This window comes from Cavia porcellus, unplaced genomic scaffold (assembly GCF_034190915.1).
Source record: "Cavia porcellus strain 051 isolate PalLab524CR breed Dunkin Hartley unplaced genomic scaffold, mCavPor4.1 scaffold_61, whole genome shotgun sequence".
NCBI lineage: Eukaryota > Metazoa > Chordata > Mammalia > Rodentia > Caviidae > Cavia > Cavia porcellus.
The window spans coordinates 443,972-461,152 of NW_026947544.1; positions in this window are offsets into that span (position 1 = coordinate 443,972).

Below are 17,181 nucleotides of genomic sequence, written 5' to 3' on the forward strand. Positions count from 1 at the left end.
AATGAGGGTCACTGAATTAATAGAGGCAGCAAATGAACCCAAAATTGAGTGCTCAGATGTATAGCAGCCATACAAGTAGAAATCCAGTCTGAAATGAACCCTGCTGTCTGCTCCAACAGTAGCAATCATAGGAACCTACTTAAGATATCTACTTTCCTCAAGGCAGGACACAAAAGAGTCCTTGGAATGTGAACCCAGTGTCTGGTCCATCAAAATTGTATGGATATATACTTTTCTCAATAATTAGATGGAGTCACACAAGCCCATACTATCTGCCTGTGAGAAATGGCTAGTACAATATTCTTAGCCTAGAAAGCTTCTCAAATATCATTGAGACAAAAGCTCTCAATTCTCACTCTGTACCAAGTAAAGGACCTCATACAACACAAAAGAAACTTGTGCATGACTAGATAATTAATAATATAGGAAGATTCTTAAAATCCCAAAAGTCCTGAGTTTGTTCTAAACCAAGTGACCCTCCAGCAATCTAATCACCATTTTGTGCATGAATGTGAACAAAACATAGTGCTAAACTGTACCAGCTACCCTCAGCTGAAGGACAAGTCATTGACAGAGATACCTAACATACGGTTCACTCATGGCAGTATTTGCAAAAAGTATGTAACTCAGTAGGGAAGTTAAGCTATAGTGATTCCTACTCAGATTATGGAAGCAAGAGGACTCTGCATGTAGATATCCCCCCAGTTGCCTTTTTCACATACAGGTGGGATTATGTGGATGTTGACTGCATCTAGGGTGTTTAGATATAGATAAATGTTTTGTGAGTACTAAATTCATCCAAAGTTTGGTCTTTCACAGTTCTGGGTGTGGATAATTTAATAGCCAGCTCTGGAAGTGGGTGGCATACTAAAAATGTTGTAAACTTACTGGAATAAACAGGAAAGGGAGGTTGGGTGTAATTGCTGCTGCTGTTACTTTCAACATGCCATGCCATGTACACTTTCTGTTTTACCATGCCCCTTTGCCTTGTAATCATACCTTGGAGCCAGTCAACAATGGGATGAAACCTCTAGAAAATCCAAAGTATAGTAAACTTTACTTTCCTCCTTTAATTTTCAGGTGTTACACTTGTTTTCTCCACAATGAGAAAATTAAGACAGACAGATTTTGGTACCAGGTGAGTATGACCCTTGCTTTGCCACTGACCATATGATTCAGAAGTCTTTGGAGATGGTCTATGAGAAGTGAATGGAAAGTCTTGGAGATGACAAATACAGAAGCTTCCCAGGAATGCTTCAGTCCACCTTGATATGAGATCTGACCATGAGATCTGGTAAGAAGACCAGAGTGGTGATAAGGAAAAACGTCCACATTCAGGGGCTTTAGTTAGGAATCAGGACTGCAATGGCACTTTGGTGTAAGCTTGTGTGCTATGCTTTGGTAGAGAATTGGTGTACATTATGCCTGTGTCTAAAAGCACTGTAGCTCACTGAAATTAATGACAGTGGAGGAGCTATTCTAGCAGGAAAAATTTAAGGGAGCCTAACATTTAGATGATGACATGGTTGCAATAACAAAACAAAACAAAGTAAAATAAAAAATAAATGTAAAGATAAATAAAGGCTTTTAGACAGCTTGACTTTGAGGATCAAGGGCAAGCAGCCCAGCACAATGATTTAAAGTATTGAGTTTGACCAGAAAGCAGCATTCAGCAGAGTTGTTCTTGCCTTAGATTCCTTGCACCTAAAGGCAATGTGTTTGATAAAATGATTGGCAACCAAAAGATCAGACCAGTAAAGCCTTAATTCGTGAAGATAATTTGCTCAGAGATAAGACATTTAATCCAAAATTCTTTTCTAATTGAATTTCCTCCCCAGAAATAGTAAAAATTGTTTATGTGCTTGGTTTTGTGTTTCTAACATAAAAATAGAAGAAAAATAGAAAAATTTAAGGTCAGATTTGTAATGGATATGAATTACATTGAAATGCTTTGCAAAAGCCTAATGCATTCACAGGGGGATTTTCAAACAGGATTATGTTATCTGCTAATATTGCCCACAAAGAATTCTGAAAATCCACTGATGTAGATTTTTTCCACATTGGCCAGCTCTTCCCTGGGTCTCCAAGTTTCTTTTTGCAACTTCATTAGATCTTAGATTGGTATATATTTGATTCTCATTTATTCCAGTACTAACTATTTATCTGTTTAACGAAAGACATATTGTCTTCATTATTTTCATTGTATAATATCTTCATGACTAGCAGATTGACTTCGTTTTCCACCTGTATTTTTCTGTCAAAAGTGCTTAGCAGTCATCATGAGACAGGCGATTAGGACTCAGCATGGTTTCATAATCTTCCAAGTTATGAAACTCCAAGTACATGCACAGAACACAGAATTCACTCCTAATTTCTCAGCAGTAAAAAGGAGAAGCAATCTAAGAATTCAATATTGTAAGTAACCTTGATGTGATTTATACAGGTCTAACACTCTGTTCATTGACTTGCTCTCACCTCAGCAAAAAGTAGTTTTCTTTGAGCTTCTTTGAAATAGTAACAGGAGGTAAAGTCCATGCTCAGGAAGTTTCAGTTAGGAGTTAGTAATGTGCTGGCACTTTGATGCACAGGTGGGTGCTGTGTTGGGAAGGAAATTGGACCAAAAACTGGATTCAGTCAAAAGACTCTTTTCTGTGTCCTGCATTGAGGAAAGTATAAGGCTTAAGTAGGTCCCAGTGTTTGCTACTGTTGGAGCATCAGCAGGGATCATTTTAAATATTGAACATCCTCTTGCATGGGTTTTCCTGCAAAGATCATAATGAGCTTTGGAGCTGATGAAAGGATTTCTTAAATGTGGGAATCCTAGGTTTGTGGACCACATATATCCAGAAACATAAAAAGGAGCCTGCTCTACATACTGACACACATAATGGAAGTTTCAATATTACAGCCATTTCCTTTGTGCCTAAGTGGCTTCTCTAAATTTCCTCTAAGCCCAGGGATAGCACTACCTCTCCTCAGCCCAGAATGCACAGAGCATGTCAATGATGGGCCAGCAGTAAAATCCCAGAGTCCTTGCTACAAGTAAGGTGGCATCAAACCAGTTTTGTTTCCAGGGAAGGAAAAAATGAACTAAAGGCTGGAAAATGTGATGAAGCAAGTGTGGAGACCATGTTATTTGTTTCCCTTTCTGCTCTACTTTTTTCCATCATAAAGGTTCTTCCCCACCTGTTTACAGGTAGACATTGACTTAAAGCAAATAGGGACCTCTGTCTTATGTGGCACTCCCATACTTTCTAAGAAAACTATTTTGAAAATTTTTTTTTCTTTTGCTTTCCAAAATAAATGGTATTTGGCTTGGTCACTGATGAGAGCATGAACCTAACTGTAGATAACATAACTGTAATGTGAGAGACTGGTGACATTCAAGTAGTTGGAGTACTCTCACACTATGTATGCCCATCTCAAAATATACTGAAATTTAATGCTGGAACTGTAAGCCATAAGATCACAGTATATGAATGCTGAATAGCAAATAATATGGCAAGAGTCTTTAAGATATGACAAATGCATATGGAAGGATACAAGACTGTCCTTGGGAGCAATGCTGTGGGTGGCAAGAACTTCACAATCAATCAGGAGTGGTGAAAATGCCAGTGTTTAATTTGATTAAGGGACAGTATCAAAGGAAGGCAGAAGTGAGTCATTAGTATTTTTATAAATGTTCTTCTGTAGACAGGATTTTGCAGAAAAGGTAATGATCTAAAGGATGTATGCTTTTGGGTATTTAGCTATTTGCAGACTTTCTGGGAATAAATTTATTATGTTTGAAGTTACTACTCAAGATTTAAAAATTAAAAGAAACTGGAACCCTTTGAAGACTATGGTTTCAAATTCTACACTGGAGAGAAACATAATAAGCAAAGAAAAACCTAAATCTATTTCACACCCAAAGGTGTGATCTATATAACTGGTAAGAATAAAGAGGTTGAACTTCTCACTCCAAATAGATGTGTACTATATTAGCTTTGTTCACCTTAATTTATTCTTACTTATCCTTGTAAATTCTTATTCTAATGTTTTAAAATGTCCTCCAAGCATATGGGCTAACCACAGTCATAACATACATAAGTGACTAGTAAATGGGCCATTATGATGACACTTTCTGTGCTCTTGTTGCTCAAATAGTGCAAAGAAGGAGTCATTAACATCAACACCAGTGCCACCTCTGCATATTATAATTCTTCAAATATGGCACTTGTAAGAAGAAAGAAGGAATGAAAAAGTAATAAAGGAAGGAAAGAAAGAAGGAAGGAAGAAAAAGAAAAGAGAATTGAAAGAAAAATAAAAATTTCTTTTCATTGACGGGTACAACCACAAAGGTTTACTCAGAAATAGCCTCAGTGTAGAAAATGTGCTTAGAATCTTATCAAGATTGCAATGAGGTTACTTATGTAGACCCTACTGAAAATTAACGCACAGTAACAACACTTATAGAAGGGATCTGATAAAAGATTACCTAAAAGAATGTCCTTCCTGTTGGTAGAACCATTGGATATCATCTGACTTTGGCTGCTCTTTGGGTTCAGCATCATAATTTTCAAGTGAGCCCTTGCTCAGGTTCAAGCATTTGGCTCTTTTTACTTATTTGCTAGAGTTGTTTTGATAGATTCTGCATCATTTAGCAAATAAACACACAGATGCCATGTCACCAAAATATATCAAGACTGAGTGATGGAAGAGAAGGAACTTAAAAAAGTTTCCTTAAAATTAGGAGTGAAAAGCTATGTATTTCTCCAGTTTCCTCAGCATTTTGAGGCCTGATAAAGCCACTTAGTGACACAGGAAGACAACCGTGTGATAATTCAAAAAGTAAAAGAAACCAAAAATTAACATACAAGGTGTCGATGTTGGCTTCAAAGCATGGCCTTCGCTTTAATCTCTAGGATAAGAAAACAAGAACAACAACAAAAAGATTTTTTATGGTTGAAAATACTTCAGGTGAACTATGACAAAGGAATTTACCATTATTATGTCTTTCCCTGGACCCCTGGGTATTGAATTTAAGACCTTCTTAGAAGATCTACTCTAATTTTTAAAAATTTATTTTCAACTGGGATTAAGATAAGTCCCTAAATTCTCTATGCTGGACTCAAACTTTCATTCTCCTTTCTCAGCCTTCCAGAGTGCTATGGTGACAGGCATGTGATCTTATGTTTAGATTATTGTTTCAGATATATGAGTAACAATACAAGCTCTGAGCAGCCAAACTACTAGCCTCAAGCTATAGTCATTCAATAGAATGCAATGTTTATTTTGTAAATGCAAGCTCCCGCATGTCCTTTTTTGAACTAAAATTTTTTTTTGTTTTCCAGCAAGGAGAACTAAATATGACCTTGGCATGAACAACGAAGCATATTTCTCCAACTTTTTCTGTACTATAAAAAATAAGTGATGAACCTTGCAAAATATTTCAAATTTTTATTTGTGATTTTACAATTGTGACAATTGGAAATGGATTGCAGAAACTGAGGAAGAACGTATTCATGAATAGTACACAAAACTTTGTTAATGTTCCATCAATTTAACTTGTTAAATCAGAGCTTCCAAGTTCAAGCTGCATTGTAGGCTTCAGCAAAATACTCTGAATTTCTGCTGCTTGCAGAAAAATACCCCCAAAATACCTAGATCATTTTGGAATCTCCTCTTCCCAACCCAAATATATCCTACTATGTCTTGCCTATTATAGTCTCTGTAAGATACTTTTAGCATAGAAGGTGGCATCCTTGTGAGTTTTCCCCAACTGAGATGTGTCTCACTTTGTGGGATTTTACTCTAAAAGAGAGCTTAAAAAGTACAACATCCTTGGCAACCCCTCAGGATCCTCTGTGCCTCTCTCCCAGACAGAAGCTTTTTTCTCTGAGTAAATATATTCTGCTGTTAACATAAACAAAAACAAGAACACAAACAAAACAAAACAGCAATATAAGGTGGTCTATGTGAATAACATAATATGTCTATTTGTTGGAGACCATTTGACAAATCAGTTACTGGAAAAGAACTAACTTTGGAAAGTAATCTCAAGATGCAACTTCCTAAACTTAATAAAAAATACCTCAATCTGTAGATCCCATCAACTCAAAACAAACAAACAAGCAGACTCAAAGTGGTGAAAACTCAAAATAATCAATCATAAGGTATATTGCAATGAACTGTGAAGGTCTATAGACCTGGAGAATCTATAGACCAGGAGAAGATCCTGGAAAGTCAACTCCTCATAAAGAAATTCTTATAAATATGTACGTGTAATTTTTCAGGTTCTGTCCTAGATCCCCAAACTCCCAAATGAGTGTGTGGATCAGGTTAAATAAAGAGACAAAATGTATGATTTTTAGGGCTCCAGGAGGGTCAAAACTTTTTACTTAAGCTCGAGGGTTCGAGGATGAAGACAAAGGATTCTCTGGATCAGTGCACTTATATTAGGACCAAGGACAAAGGCTAGAGAGATAGAAGAAAGTGCATGAAATGAGCAGGACCTTGGGAGTCACTTCAAGGACATCTCCAAGTCATGAATTTATCATGTCTTATCATGAAGACATGGTAGAAGTGAAACTATAGGTATAATCTTTGCAGCTGCAGTCTCTACCTTGTTAATTTGGTTGAAGCCAGAGTATCTGCAGCTGTGGCCTTATCTTGTGATAGCTCAGAACCTGAAATAAAATCCAAGGAATCAAGAAATTGAGAAAATTCAGAGCAAAGGCTTTATTTCAGGCCTGGCAACACAGCCCCCTTTGGATTGACCAAGAGACTGCACACCTCACAGACTAAAGGAGGGGTACTTAAAGCTAAAAAAACACAAAGCTGTAAAGCTGTCACCTTAGTTGACTTAGTTCTGATAACATCTGGAGCTCTTGGTGCATTCTGCTACCCCCAACCTGTGGTTAAACATTATTTCAGAATAGCACACCTGCAATAACATATGGAAAGAGGGTAGGGGGGTTAATTATCTCAGAACAGCTTGCTATCAATAACATGGGGAAAGGGAGTAGGGAGTTATAAGCAACTGGATCAAGCTTTTACAAGGATTAGAAACTTAATGCTATCAAGACGGTGCACACAGAACAAGACTGAGGCACATTGGTTAGAGTTAAAGCCATAACATTCCCCTCTGATATTGTGACTGAGGCCGACTCTTTGGCTTAACGTTATGGATCCTGGGGAATACGTTCATAGGCTTGCTGATGCATCATCATAAGCTTTATGTTCTGCATTTTTTGTGTAATATATGCAGTTTATTGATTATACAAGGACCCACTAAAATCAAGATTAGCAACCCAAGCAATGGTCCAAGCAAGGGTAGAAGTTAAGGCAGAATTCCATTCGGGATACTCCAAAAAGGGATTTCAAATAACTATCTTCTTTTTACCTGGTTTTCTCACAATCTCTTGATTTTATCTCAAACAATGACAGATTGTTTACATAAAAACAGCATCATTCTTGCAATGCCGCAGAGATCCCTCCTTGTACTGCTGTCTGGAGGTCTAGCCCTCTTTTATCTTGAAGAACTACTTCAGCTAACAAATCTATTTTATCTTGACGGTACTAGATAATACCTGCACATCATTGATGACCTGGTTGGAAAGTTGAACAGAGACACCCATTTCTGCTGCCCCCATAACCAAGGCTCTTGATATTTCCAGGCAAATAAATGAATAAATTGAGTTACTGTCTTTAAGCAGCCTGTCATATGACCCAGGCTAGGAATGGGGACATGCTTGTCCCTAGGTAAAACCTCTATATCAGGCAACAGGACAGCAGTAACACAAATTCCTGACCAGTTGTTTGGGAGGGAAGTAATGGCCGGATTGCCTCCACAGATGAACACTTGTCCTTTGGCAAGACAAAGAGAGGAAGTCCAGTTAACTATAGAACTACAGTTAGCAAAATGAACCTCACATCAATGTCAAAATTATCATTATGAAAACTTCCTTGGAGACAGGGACAGTCTTTAAACCCTAATGGTTGTACTATAAAGGGGAGACCAGCACTAAAATTTAAGTTATTGGTTCTTCCAGTGTGGTCTGGGTGGCAATGGCAGGGATTGCAAGAGACATGGGACTTGTGCCATGAAGAGCCAACAATCTTTAGCTAAAGTCAGAAACATTCAAGGGCATATAAGTGGCTCCTAGAATATCAGAAGTCTGAGCATCCATATCAATTTCTCATGATTTAGGCAGCATCAGGGGAGGTAATGCCCTTGGGGAAATGTTATCTCGATAATCTGTTTAACCCATACTTAAAACCATCAGGTCTTTGGTCTTATCCTGTGGACCACCTCCATCAGAGACATGTATTGGTGCCACCTTACTCCAGCACACAGGTTTATCAATTGTGCCTTTACATGAGGCTTGGGCATACTTTGAAATTTCTATTACTGTCAGAGTGAAGGACCAGTCACCCAGCCCTTTCAATACATGTCCTTAGAAGCTCAGCAGTGAAATAAGTCTTGCTGTCTTTTCCTGTGCATTCCTGCACTGAGTCAAGCAGGAGGAATGCATTTCTGAATAATAAGACAATTCTTAGGGTATGGCCCCAGGTGGCTGCCTATTTTAGGTATCACACGAGGTTTTTCTTTGCATTCCCACATTTGAGTTACTCCTGTAATGGCAGGCCTATGAACAAGAACGGCTATTTTGCAATCTGTGTGACTGTACTGAATAATTTGCTCCCCATTACTACCATGAAATTGGCCTCCTCCATAATCACAAGGACTTTCATACAAAGGTTTTAACAGCTATTCTCAGCTTAGAGGAGGTCCAATCCCACCATGTGAGGTCTCTAACAGTGCTATGAAAATCCCCAGCAGTGGAATACAAGGGGCATAGGCAAGCAAGTTAAAGGAGTTCATGCCTAATGCAATCTAAGCCTAGTCAATTTTAACTTTAAGGGGTTACCAGTATGCTACACAGTCTTTGGGTGTGGTCTTCATCATCTACCACTTCCAGTGGTTTTACATGGGTATGGTGATCCACGGTGTGGTCCTCATCATCTACCACTTCCAGTGGTTTTACATGGGTATGGTGATCCACGGAGTCTTTTTGGCTACCTTGACTGCAGTGGGGGTACTGAGCACCACGCTGGAAGATCTTTCCCAGCAGGGTGAAAGGGAGTCTCGATGATGGTGTCACACCAGGACTGAAGTACCTGGTTTGATGGGATTCTTTAGTGGTGTCTCCGAAATCGGGTCTGGGTGTTTTTGTCTAAACAGCTGGTGGATGGAAGCCAACACAGGTTGGAGTGTCTGGAGGGACTTAATGAGATCTTGGTTAGTTATTTCAACTAATTTGTTCTCAGAGAGCTTTGGGACCAGTGGAAGGTGTCTCCCAAACATACCTTCAAACAGGAAAATTCCAGAAACTTAAGGAGTACATCTAGCTCTCAGCAGAGCAAAGGGAAGAAGGCTCACCCAATTATTGCCAGTTTCTAAAAACAGCTTAGCTAGAGTGTCCTTGAGAGTTTGATTCATACATTCTACTTGTCCTGAGCATTGTGGTTGATAGACACAGTGAAGTTTCCAATCAATTCTTAATGCCTGGGCTAACTTTTGGGTAACCTGAGCTGTGAAAGCTGGGCCATTATCAGACCCCATGGAAAGTGAAAGACCAAATTGAGGTATGATCTGTTGGCAATAGTTTTTTAGTTACCACTAAGGCTGACTTGGACTTAGTAGGGAAACCTCTAACCAGCCATTAAAAGTGTCTATCAATACTAAAAGATAGTGATGTCCATGTCAACCATGCTTTACTATGTCTGTAAAGTCTACTTGCCAGTGTTCCCTTGGGGCTGTTCCCCAATGCTGAGTAGTTTCCACACTGTAGGCCTCTGGAGCTCAGAGGGGCAGTCAATTTGGAGAATCTTGGGATGAAAAACTGAGTTCTGAACAATTCAGCAAGTTTGATTCCCCCAAAACGGATAGTTTGGTGAGCTGGTATAGCAGCTCACTTCCTAGTGCCTCAGCACTCGATTATCTGGTAATTGGTACCAACTCTCTGGAGTGAGGAGCTTTACTCCAAGCTGAGATGCTAAGTGAGAGTCTTTCTTGTACCCGTATAAACTGGTATAAACTGGTTCTGATAACGTAGGAGGAACCAACCTTAGGGCAGCTACTTCCTTGGTAGGCCCCTCTAATGTGGTTGCTATTATCTGAGTGGTTTGGCCTGCTAAATTATTTCCTTGGATGATGGGGTTTTCTCCTGTCTGATGAGCCTTGCAATGAATAATAGCAACCCACTGAGGTAGCCAGACAGCTGCTAACACATCTAGAATCTGTGGAGCATTTTTTATCTTAGTCCTAGCTGAGGTTAAGAGACTCGCTCTTGATAGATGACTCCATGTACATGAGCAGTAGCAAGAGCATATCTACTGTCATATAGATATTTTCCCTCTTCCCGATGGCTAACTTTAATGCTTCAGTCAAAGCAATGAGCTCAGCATTTTGGGCTAAGGTACCAGGCTCTAACCACCCAGAGTACCTCCTTTTTGGTGGCCACTGCTGTTCCAGCCACTTGTTCACCATCCTGGATGAAACTGTTCCCATAGGTATAGTAGTTACCAGCATTCTCCAAGGGCTGGTCAGTAAGATTGGCCCATAGATTCTGCTGCATTATGAGGAGTTCCACACACTCATGAAGAGGCAAATTTTGAGTCCCAGGCTTGTCATCAGGCATAAGGGTGACTGGGTTTAAGGTTGAGGAAGTCTTAAAAACCAGCAACTCTGAGTCTAGGAGTAGAGCCTGATAATGCAGAATTCTAGTGTTCAAGAGCCACTTCTTAGGAGGGGTCTTGGTAAGAGTTTCTAAATCGTGGGAGGCCACCACAGAAATCTGACTGAGAAAAGTGAGTTTTTTAGCCTCCTTAAGTAACATTGCCACAGCAGCTAGTATCCTTAGGCAGGGGGACTATCCCCCTGCCTCTGGATCATGTGTTTTAAAGAGGTAGGCTACATGTCTTTTCCAGGGGCCAATGTTCTGGGTTAGGACACCTTTGACATTGCTGCTGAGTTCATCTATGAACAAGGTGAATGGCTGGGTAATGTCAGGGAGTCCCAGGACTCCCTCTTTTACGGCTCATTTGAGCTGTTAGAAGGCCTGTTCACATTCATCTGTCCAGTCCAAAGATTTTTGAGTTTCTCCCTTAAGGAACTCATAAAGAGGGTGTGCTATCTCAGTAAAATTTAGAATCCACAGCCTACAGTATCTTACAGAACCCAGAAACTCTCATACTTGTTTTTTTTTTTTTTTTTTTTTTTAGTTTCTGAGATACACATCTGTAATATGCCCTGGATCCTTTCCTTAGAGTTCTCTTTCCTCCCTGTAACTCATAGTCCAAATAAGTCATGAGTTGGCCACAAAATTGGGCCTTTTTAGCTGAAACTTTGTAGCCTAATTGTCCCAAGGTTCTAATAGCTACCCTGAGACCTCTCAATAAGACTCCAAAGTGGGAAAGGCTATCAGCAGATAGTCTACCTATTGTAAAAGTATCATCTCATGATGTTCCTCATGAAGCTCCAAGAGATCTTTGGCCAGGGCATCATCAAAAAGAGTGGGCAAGTTTGTAAAACCCTGTGGCAACCAAGTCCACATCAGTTGTTCCATGACCCCAGAATCTGGGTCAGTCCATTCAAAAGGCAAAAATGGGTTGATTCACTGGGGCAAGAGGTAGAGTGAAGAAGGCATCCTTGAAGTCCAATACAGAGTACCAGGGGCACCATGGATTAAGGAGGCTGAGTAAAGTATAAGGTTTAGACACAGTTCGATGTGAAGTTAATACCTGCCTGTTGATCTCCCAGAGGTCTTGCACAGGGCAGTAGTCAATTGTCTCTGGTTTCTGGACAGAAAACAGAGGTGTGTTCCAAGGGGAGACACAAGGAATGAGGATACCATTTTCTTTTAGTTTCTGTAGGTGAACTTGAATTCCCTTTCAGGCTTGGAGACTTATTGGATATTGACACAAAGATATAGGACACACCTGGGGTAGGAGCTCTACTACAAGTGGCACTTGGTTGACTGCCAGTGCTGGGGACTTAGTTTTAGCACAGACCTCCAGGATGATTTCCTGTCTCCACTTCTTTAATAATTCTAGTTCTAAGTCTGTAGGTGGTGGCTTACACAAATTTTTCAGCAGGTGATAATTTTCTCCTTCTGGGACAAGGGTTAAAACTCTTATGCTCTTTTCAGGACCTTGGATTGAGCCCGTTCCCAATCTCAGTCTCAGCTCATTTGTCAAGAAATCAATTTGCACCTGCAATTTATGAAGGAGGCTTCATCCTAGGAGGGGGTCTGCACACTCCAGTACCCATAGAAAATTGTGCTGTACCAACTTGTGGTCCAGTTGAGCTAAACTGCCTGTTAATTTTGGGTATGATCTTTGACCCCCCTATAGCTCCTATTACATTAACTGCATGTTTGGTCAATTTTCCCAAGGGTTGAGTTAGTATAGAATAGGTGGCTCCTGTATCTACTAGGGAGTCCACCAGCCCCCCCCCCCTTGAAGAGTTATTTGGGCCTTGGGGGCAGCAACAAGCCCTGACTTCCTCATTGTTGAGACAACAAAGTGTTTCCTTCTCTCTCAAGTTTAGCCTTGAACTTGGGCAATCCTTTTGCCAATGTCCCATCTTTTTGCCATATACACATTGTTCCTTATCTAGAGGAGGTCTTTTTCCCTGGGCTTTTTTTAAATTGGTATTGGCCAGCTTTTTAGTTTCTCTTTCACAGAGTAATTCTAACACTTTTGTCATTTTCTTGTCTGTGGCTTCTTGTAATTTTTCTCTATTTTCAAAATCCTTTTGGGCTATCTTTATTAACTGTCTGAGTGGCATTCCCTCAAATCCCTCAAGCTTTTGTAACTTTCTTCTAACATTGGGGGCTGACTGGGACACAAATGCAATATTAATTGCTCATGCATTCTCAGGTGCCATCGGATTAATTGGGGTATGCAATCAATATGCCTCTAGGAGGTGCTCTAAGAACACAGCAGGAGATTCATCAGCCAACTATCTAACCTCAGTCACTCGGGACAAATTGGTGGGCTTCTTGGCAGCTGCATAGAGAGTGCCTACAAGCCTCAGGCGATAATCATCAAGAGCCTTCCTACCTCCATCCATATTGGGGTCACAGTCAGGTTGAGAGGAAGGGAGCAGGTGTTCGATCTTCTGCTGATCAGTGGATGCAGACCTGTCCAGATCTCAGACTCCTTTTTGCCTGAGAGTGCAGATGCAGTTTCTCTTCAGCTGTGAAGAGGATGTGCAAGAACTGTTGACAATCATCCAAGTGGGGTGATGAGTAGAGAATTCTAAAAGTTTAATCAGAGTTTCAGGATCCTTTGAAAAAGGATGATTCTGGGTTTTCTAATTATAAAGTTCTGAAAATGAGAAAGGAGTATATACAAACATTAAACCCCTGCTCAGAGTGGGGACCTCCTGTAATGGACAAAGCAAAGTATTTGCCTCAGAGGTCTGCCCTGAAGATGCCTCAGGTTGTGGATGTCGGTGGGTGTGAGTGGGACTTGTCGGTGGGGATGTAGCAGTGGAATCAGTTTGGGGATAAGAGGTGGGATATGGGAGAGGCAGCAGGAGTGCCTCCAGCAAGTCAAGGGGGTCTTCTTTGGAGGGCAGAACTGGAGGCACAGTAGGTTCAGAAGGTGACTTTTCAAGTTTTACTTTCACTTTGAGGGCTGCAATGTTGCCAGAGGGCTTAATCCAGGAAGGGGCAGCAAAAATTATGTATATCCAGATCTGAATATAGACAATTTGATTACAGAGAGTAGTGGGCCCAAAAACATACCAGCGAGCTTGTAGTCTCCATGTTAAAAGACTGGTGTGTGTGGGGGGGTGCAGACTCCTGGGTTGCTATGGCATTCCTGTGTGACAAAAGTTGTTAATCTGACCTTATAAACCTTTTCCTCATATCCCTCAGCTCACCACTTGAATTCTTTGAAGGGACCAAGCACAAGGCTAAGCAGTGGGCAGTATTTAGATTCAGTTTTCCCCATGGCCGGCAAAGATGTCAGTTCTTCTCTCCTGTGGGAGAAACTAAGAGACAAGATTAGGAAGAAGAGACAGAACAACAATGAGATGAAAATAATAGTCAAAATCTTTTTTACCCATTTTGACTTATAAATGGGGTACCTATGAGGAAATGTTCTGTTAGATTTGGGTAACCAAAAGGAGAACAGTTAGACCAAATAGGCATACAGACAGACATACAAGACAAGACAAACTGCAGAAAAAATAGCCTTTGCTCAAAAATAGGTCAAATTTTGGGATCTGGAAGAATTGTCAAATTAACCGCTGGAGCAGCTCCCAAGTGGGGAAGGGTCACAAATGGATGTGGCTCATCTGCAAACCAATTTACTCTGTTTTCAAGAGGTCCTTGCTCCCCAAATTAATGGTGTCTTCTCCAAAAATACAAATTGACCATGGTCCAAACAAACCCCACAGAGAACTTACTTTTAGGTGTTCAGAATTGGGTTGGGGTCTTGTGTCCATCCCGGATGGGCCCCCAAATTTGAAAGCTCGGCCCCGGAATAAAATCCAAGGAAGCAAGGTATTAAGAAAATTCAGAAGGAAGGCTTTATTCTTGGCCTGCCAACACAGCCCCCTTTGGATTGACCCTGAGACTGTATGCCTCACAGACTAAAGGAGGGATATTTAAAGCTAAAAACCACAAAGCTGTAAAGCTGTCACCTTAGTTGACTTAGTTCTGATAACATCTGGAGCTCTTGGTGCATTGTTCTACTCCCACCCTGCAGTTAAACAGTATCTCAGAATGACACACCTGCAATAACATGCAGAAAGAGGGTAGGAGAGTTAATTATCTCAGAGAAGCTTGCTAGCAATAACATGTGGAAAGGGGGTAGGAAGTTACAAGAAGCTGAAACTTAAGGTTTTACAAGGATTAGAAACATAACCCTATCGAGACAGTGCATACAGACAAAATAAGACAGAGGCACATTGGTTGGAGTTAAGCCATAACAGTCTTGCCCTTTGAAGTATCACTGGCCACAGGCCACTAAGGCCTCAGCCAGGACCAGTGATTCATAGAGGTTCACCTACTATGAATCAGCTCCCATTGCTAGGCAAGGAGCTAAGGCCTAGGACAGACTCACAGATAAATACCGAAAACCAATTAGTAAAATTTACATCTGCTCAGAGCTGCTTCACTGTGGTCTGCAATGGTAATTATCATCAAAAAAGAAATATGCAAGAGATGGTTTGAAGGGGTCACTTCCTAAGGTGATGGAAGGAAAATGAAATCAATCAAGTTTAGTACATGCAACAAAACAATGTTCTGACAATTAGAAAATAAAGATGACTCTAGGTAACCCAACAGAATTCATCTCCAGGTAGGAGAATTGCAACAACACAATGAGAGAATATTTGACTGTTATGTCAACTCACATAATGAAGCAGAAAACATGCAAAGGTAGAACTTCATATAAAAAGGTTACAAGAACTGATTTTATTGGATTATTGTTAGAACTCATTTTATTAGGTATGAACAGCTACACTAAAGAAAAAGACTCATCATGGTAGTCACTGATGACTACCCATCGTTTTGTTTTGCAGCCCAATAATGCTTATATTTTTGGTTTTGATTGATTTTAGTCCGTTTGCAATTACTAGATTTCAGTACATATGAAGGTATGGACAGCTATTTTGAAGAAGAAACATGCTAGCCATTATTGATTGCCAAATGTCTGGTTTTACTTTTTTTTTTTTTTATCAGTACCAGGGATCGAACTCACAATCACCTGCTTGCATGTAAGTTACTTATGCCACTGAGCTAAAGCCTCAGCCCCTAATGTCTGGTTTTAAAGGCCAACAAAGCTCTCATTCTTTTGTTCTGATTGCTTTTATACTGTTTTGGTTCGTATTAACTTACTCTTTGTGACAATATGGACAACAATGTCAAAGAAAACAAAAGTCATTATGGTGGCCACTGTTAATTTCCTGTTGTTTTGTTCTGAAATTCTGGAATCCTACTGTTTTGATCTGACCTACTTTGTTGTTTTTCTTTTCATTGTTTCATTCTCTTTAAAATAAAAAAAGAAAGAAATAGGCACATGTATTAGGATTTTACTAGAGAAAACAGATATAACTCGAGATATACAAATGTGTAAGAAATGACAAGATTGGCTTAGGATGGTGAGCTACAGAGTCAGATGAGGAAGCCTGCAGAAGGTGAATGCATGCTGGAGACTGAAGAATTCAATCCAAGGTCTTGAGTTTACCCTAGGGTCTCAGTTCAAGTCTGCACCAGCAGGCTGATGGGTCTGTGACAGAAGGCTGAAAGATCTACAACACAAGGCTGAAGAGTCTATTCCAGAAAGACAAAGTCCAGACCAAGGGTGAATAGTGGAGTATTCTCCAAAGAAAGCAATGCATTCCTCCTTCCTCCTTTCCTTTTATACAATCCAGGTATGAGCCACCCTAGGGAGGATCATCTATTCCCCAAGATATAGAGTTGCTAAGCCCATTTAGTTAAACTTCTAAATGTCTCAGGTGGACACAATCAACCACTACAGCAGAGGTAATCACACAGATAAATACAATAGACCATTTTAAATTTGAGCTTGCCTTAGGAAGATTACTTTGGATTGAACAGAGCCACAAAGAAATCAAATGGTCTTAAAAAGAGTGATAGAAGGGATCCAGGTCCTAGGCGAAGTCATAGAGATGACTGAGCATAAAAGGCAATGATGATTTTTCAGGATGAAAAAGTCCCCTGGCAAAGAATGTGTGGGGGCAGAGCGAGGACAGAAAAGGTATTTTATCTATTTCAGGATATTTTAACTGAATACTTAAGGCTGGGTGATTTATAAGACACGACATTACTCATGGCTTCCTCACTGCATCACATGGCAGAAGGCAAACAAGGAAAATTTGACAAACTCATCTCTACAAGGCCATGTGAGAGAGATAACGTGTGTGTGTGTTTGTGTGTGCATTTTACCTGTAACCTGCACCCCTTCCCCTTTTACCTACCTCAGGCTCTTGATCACCTGGAATTACAGCCATGAGTCACCCTATAGGCCTGCTCTTCCCTCCTCCTCTCACTAGTGATGGCAATCCATTTACCCAGTTGACGTTCAACTTCATGATGGAAAATTTTCTGGTGTCCATGGACTTCATCACTCACAGTTTGTATGACATTATGTAATATA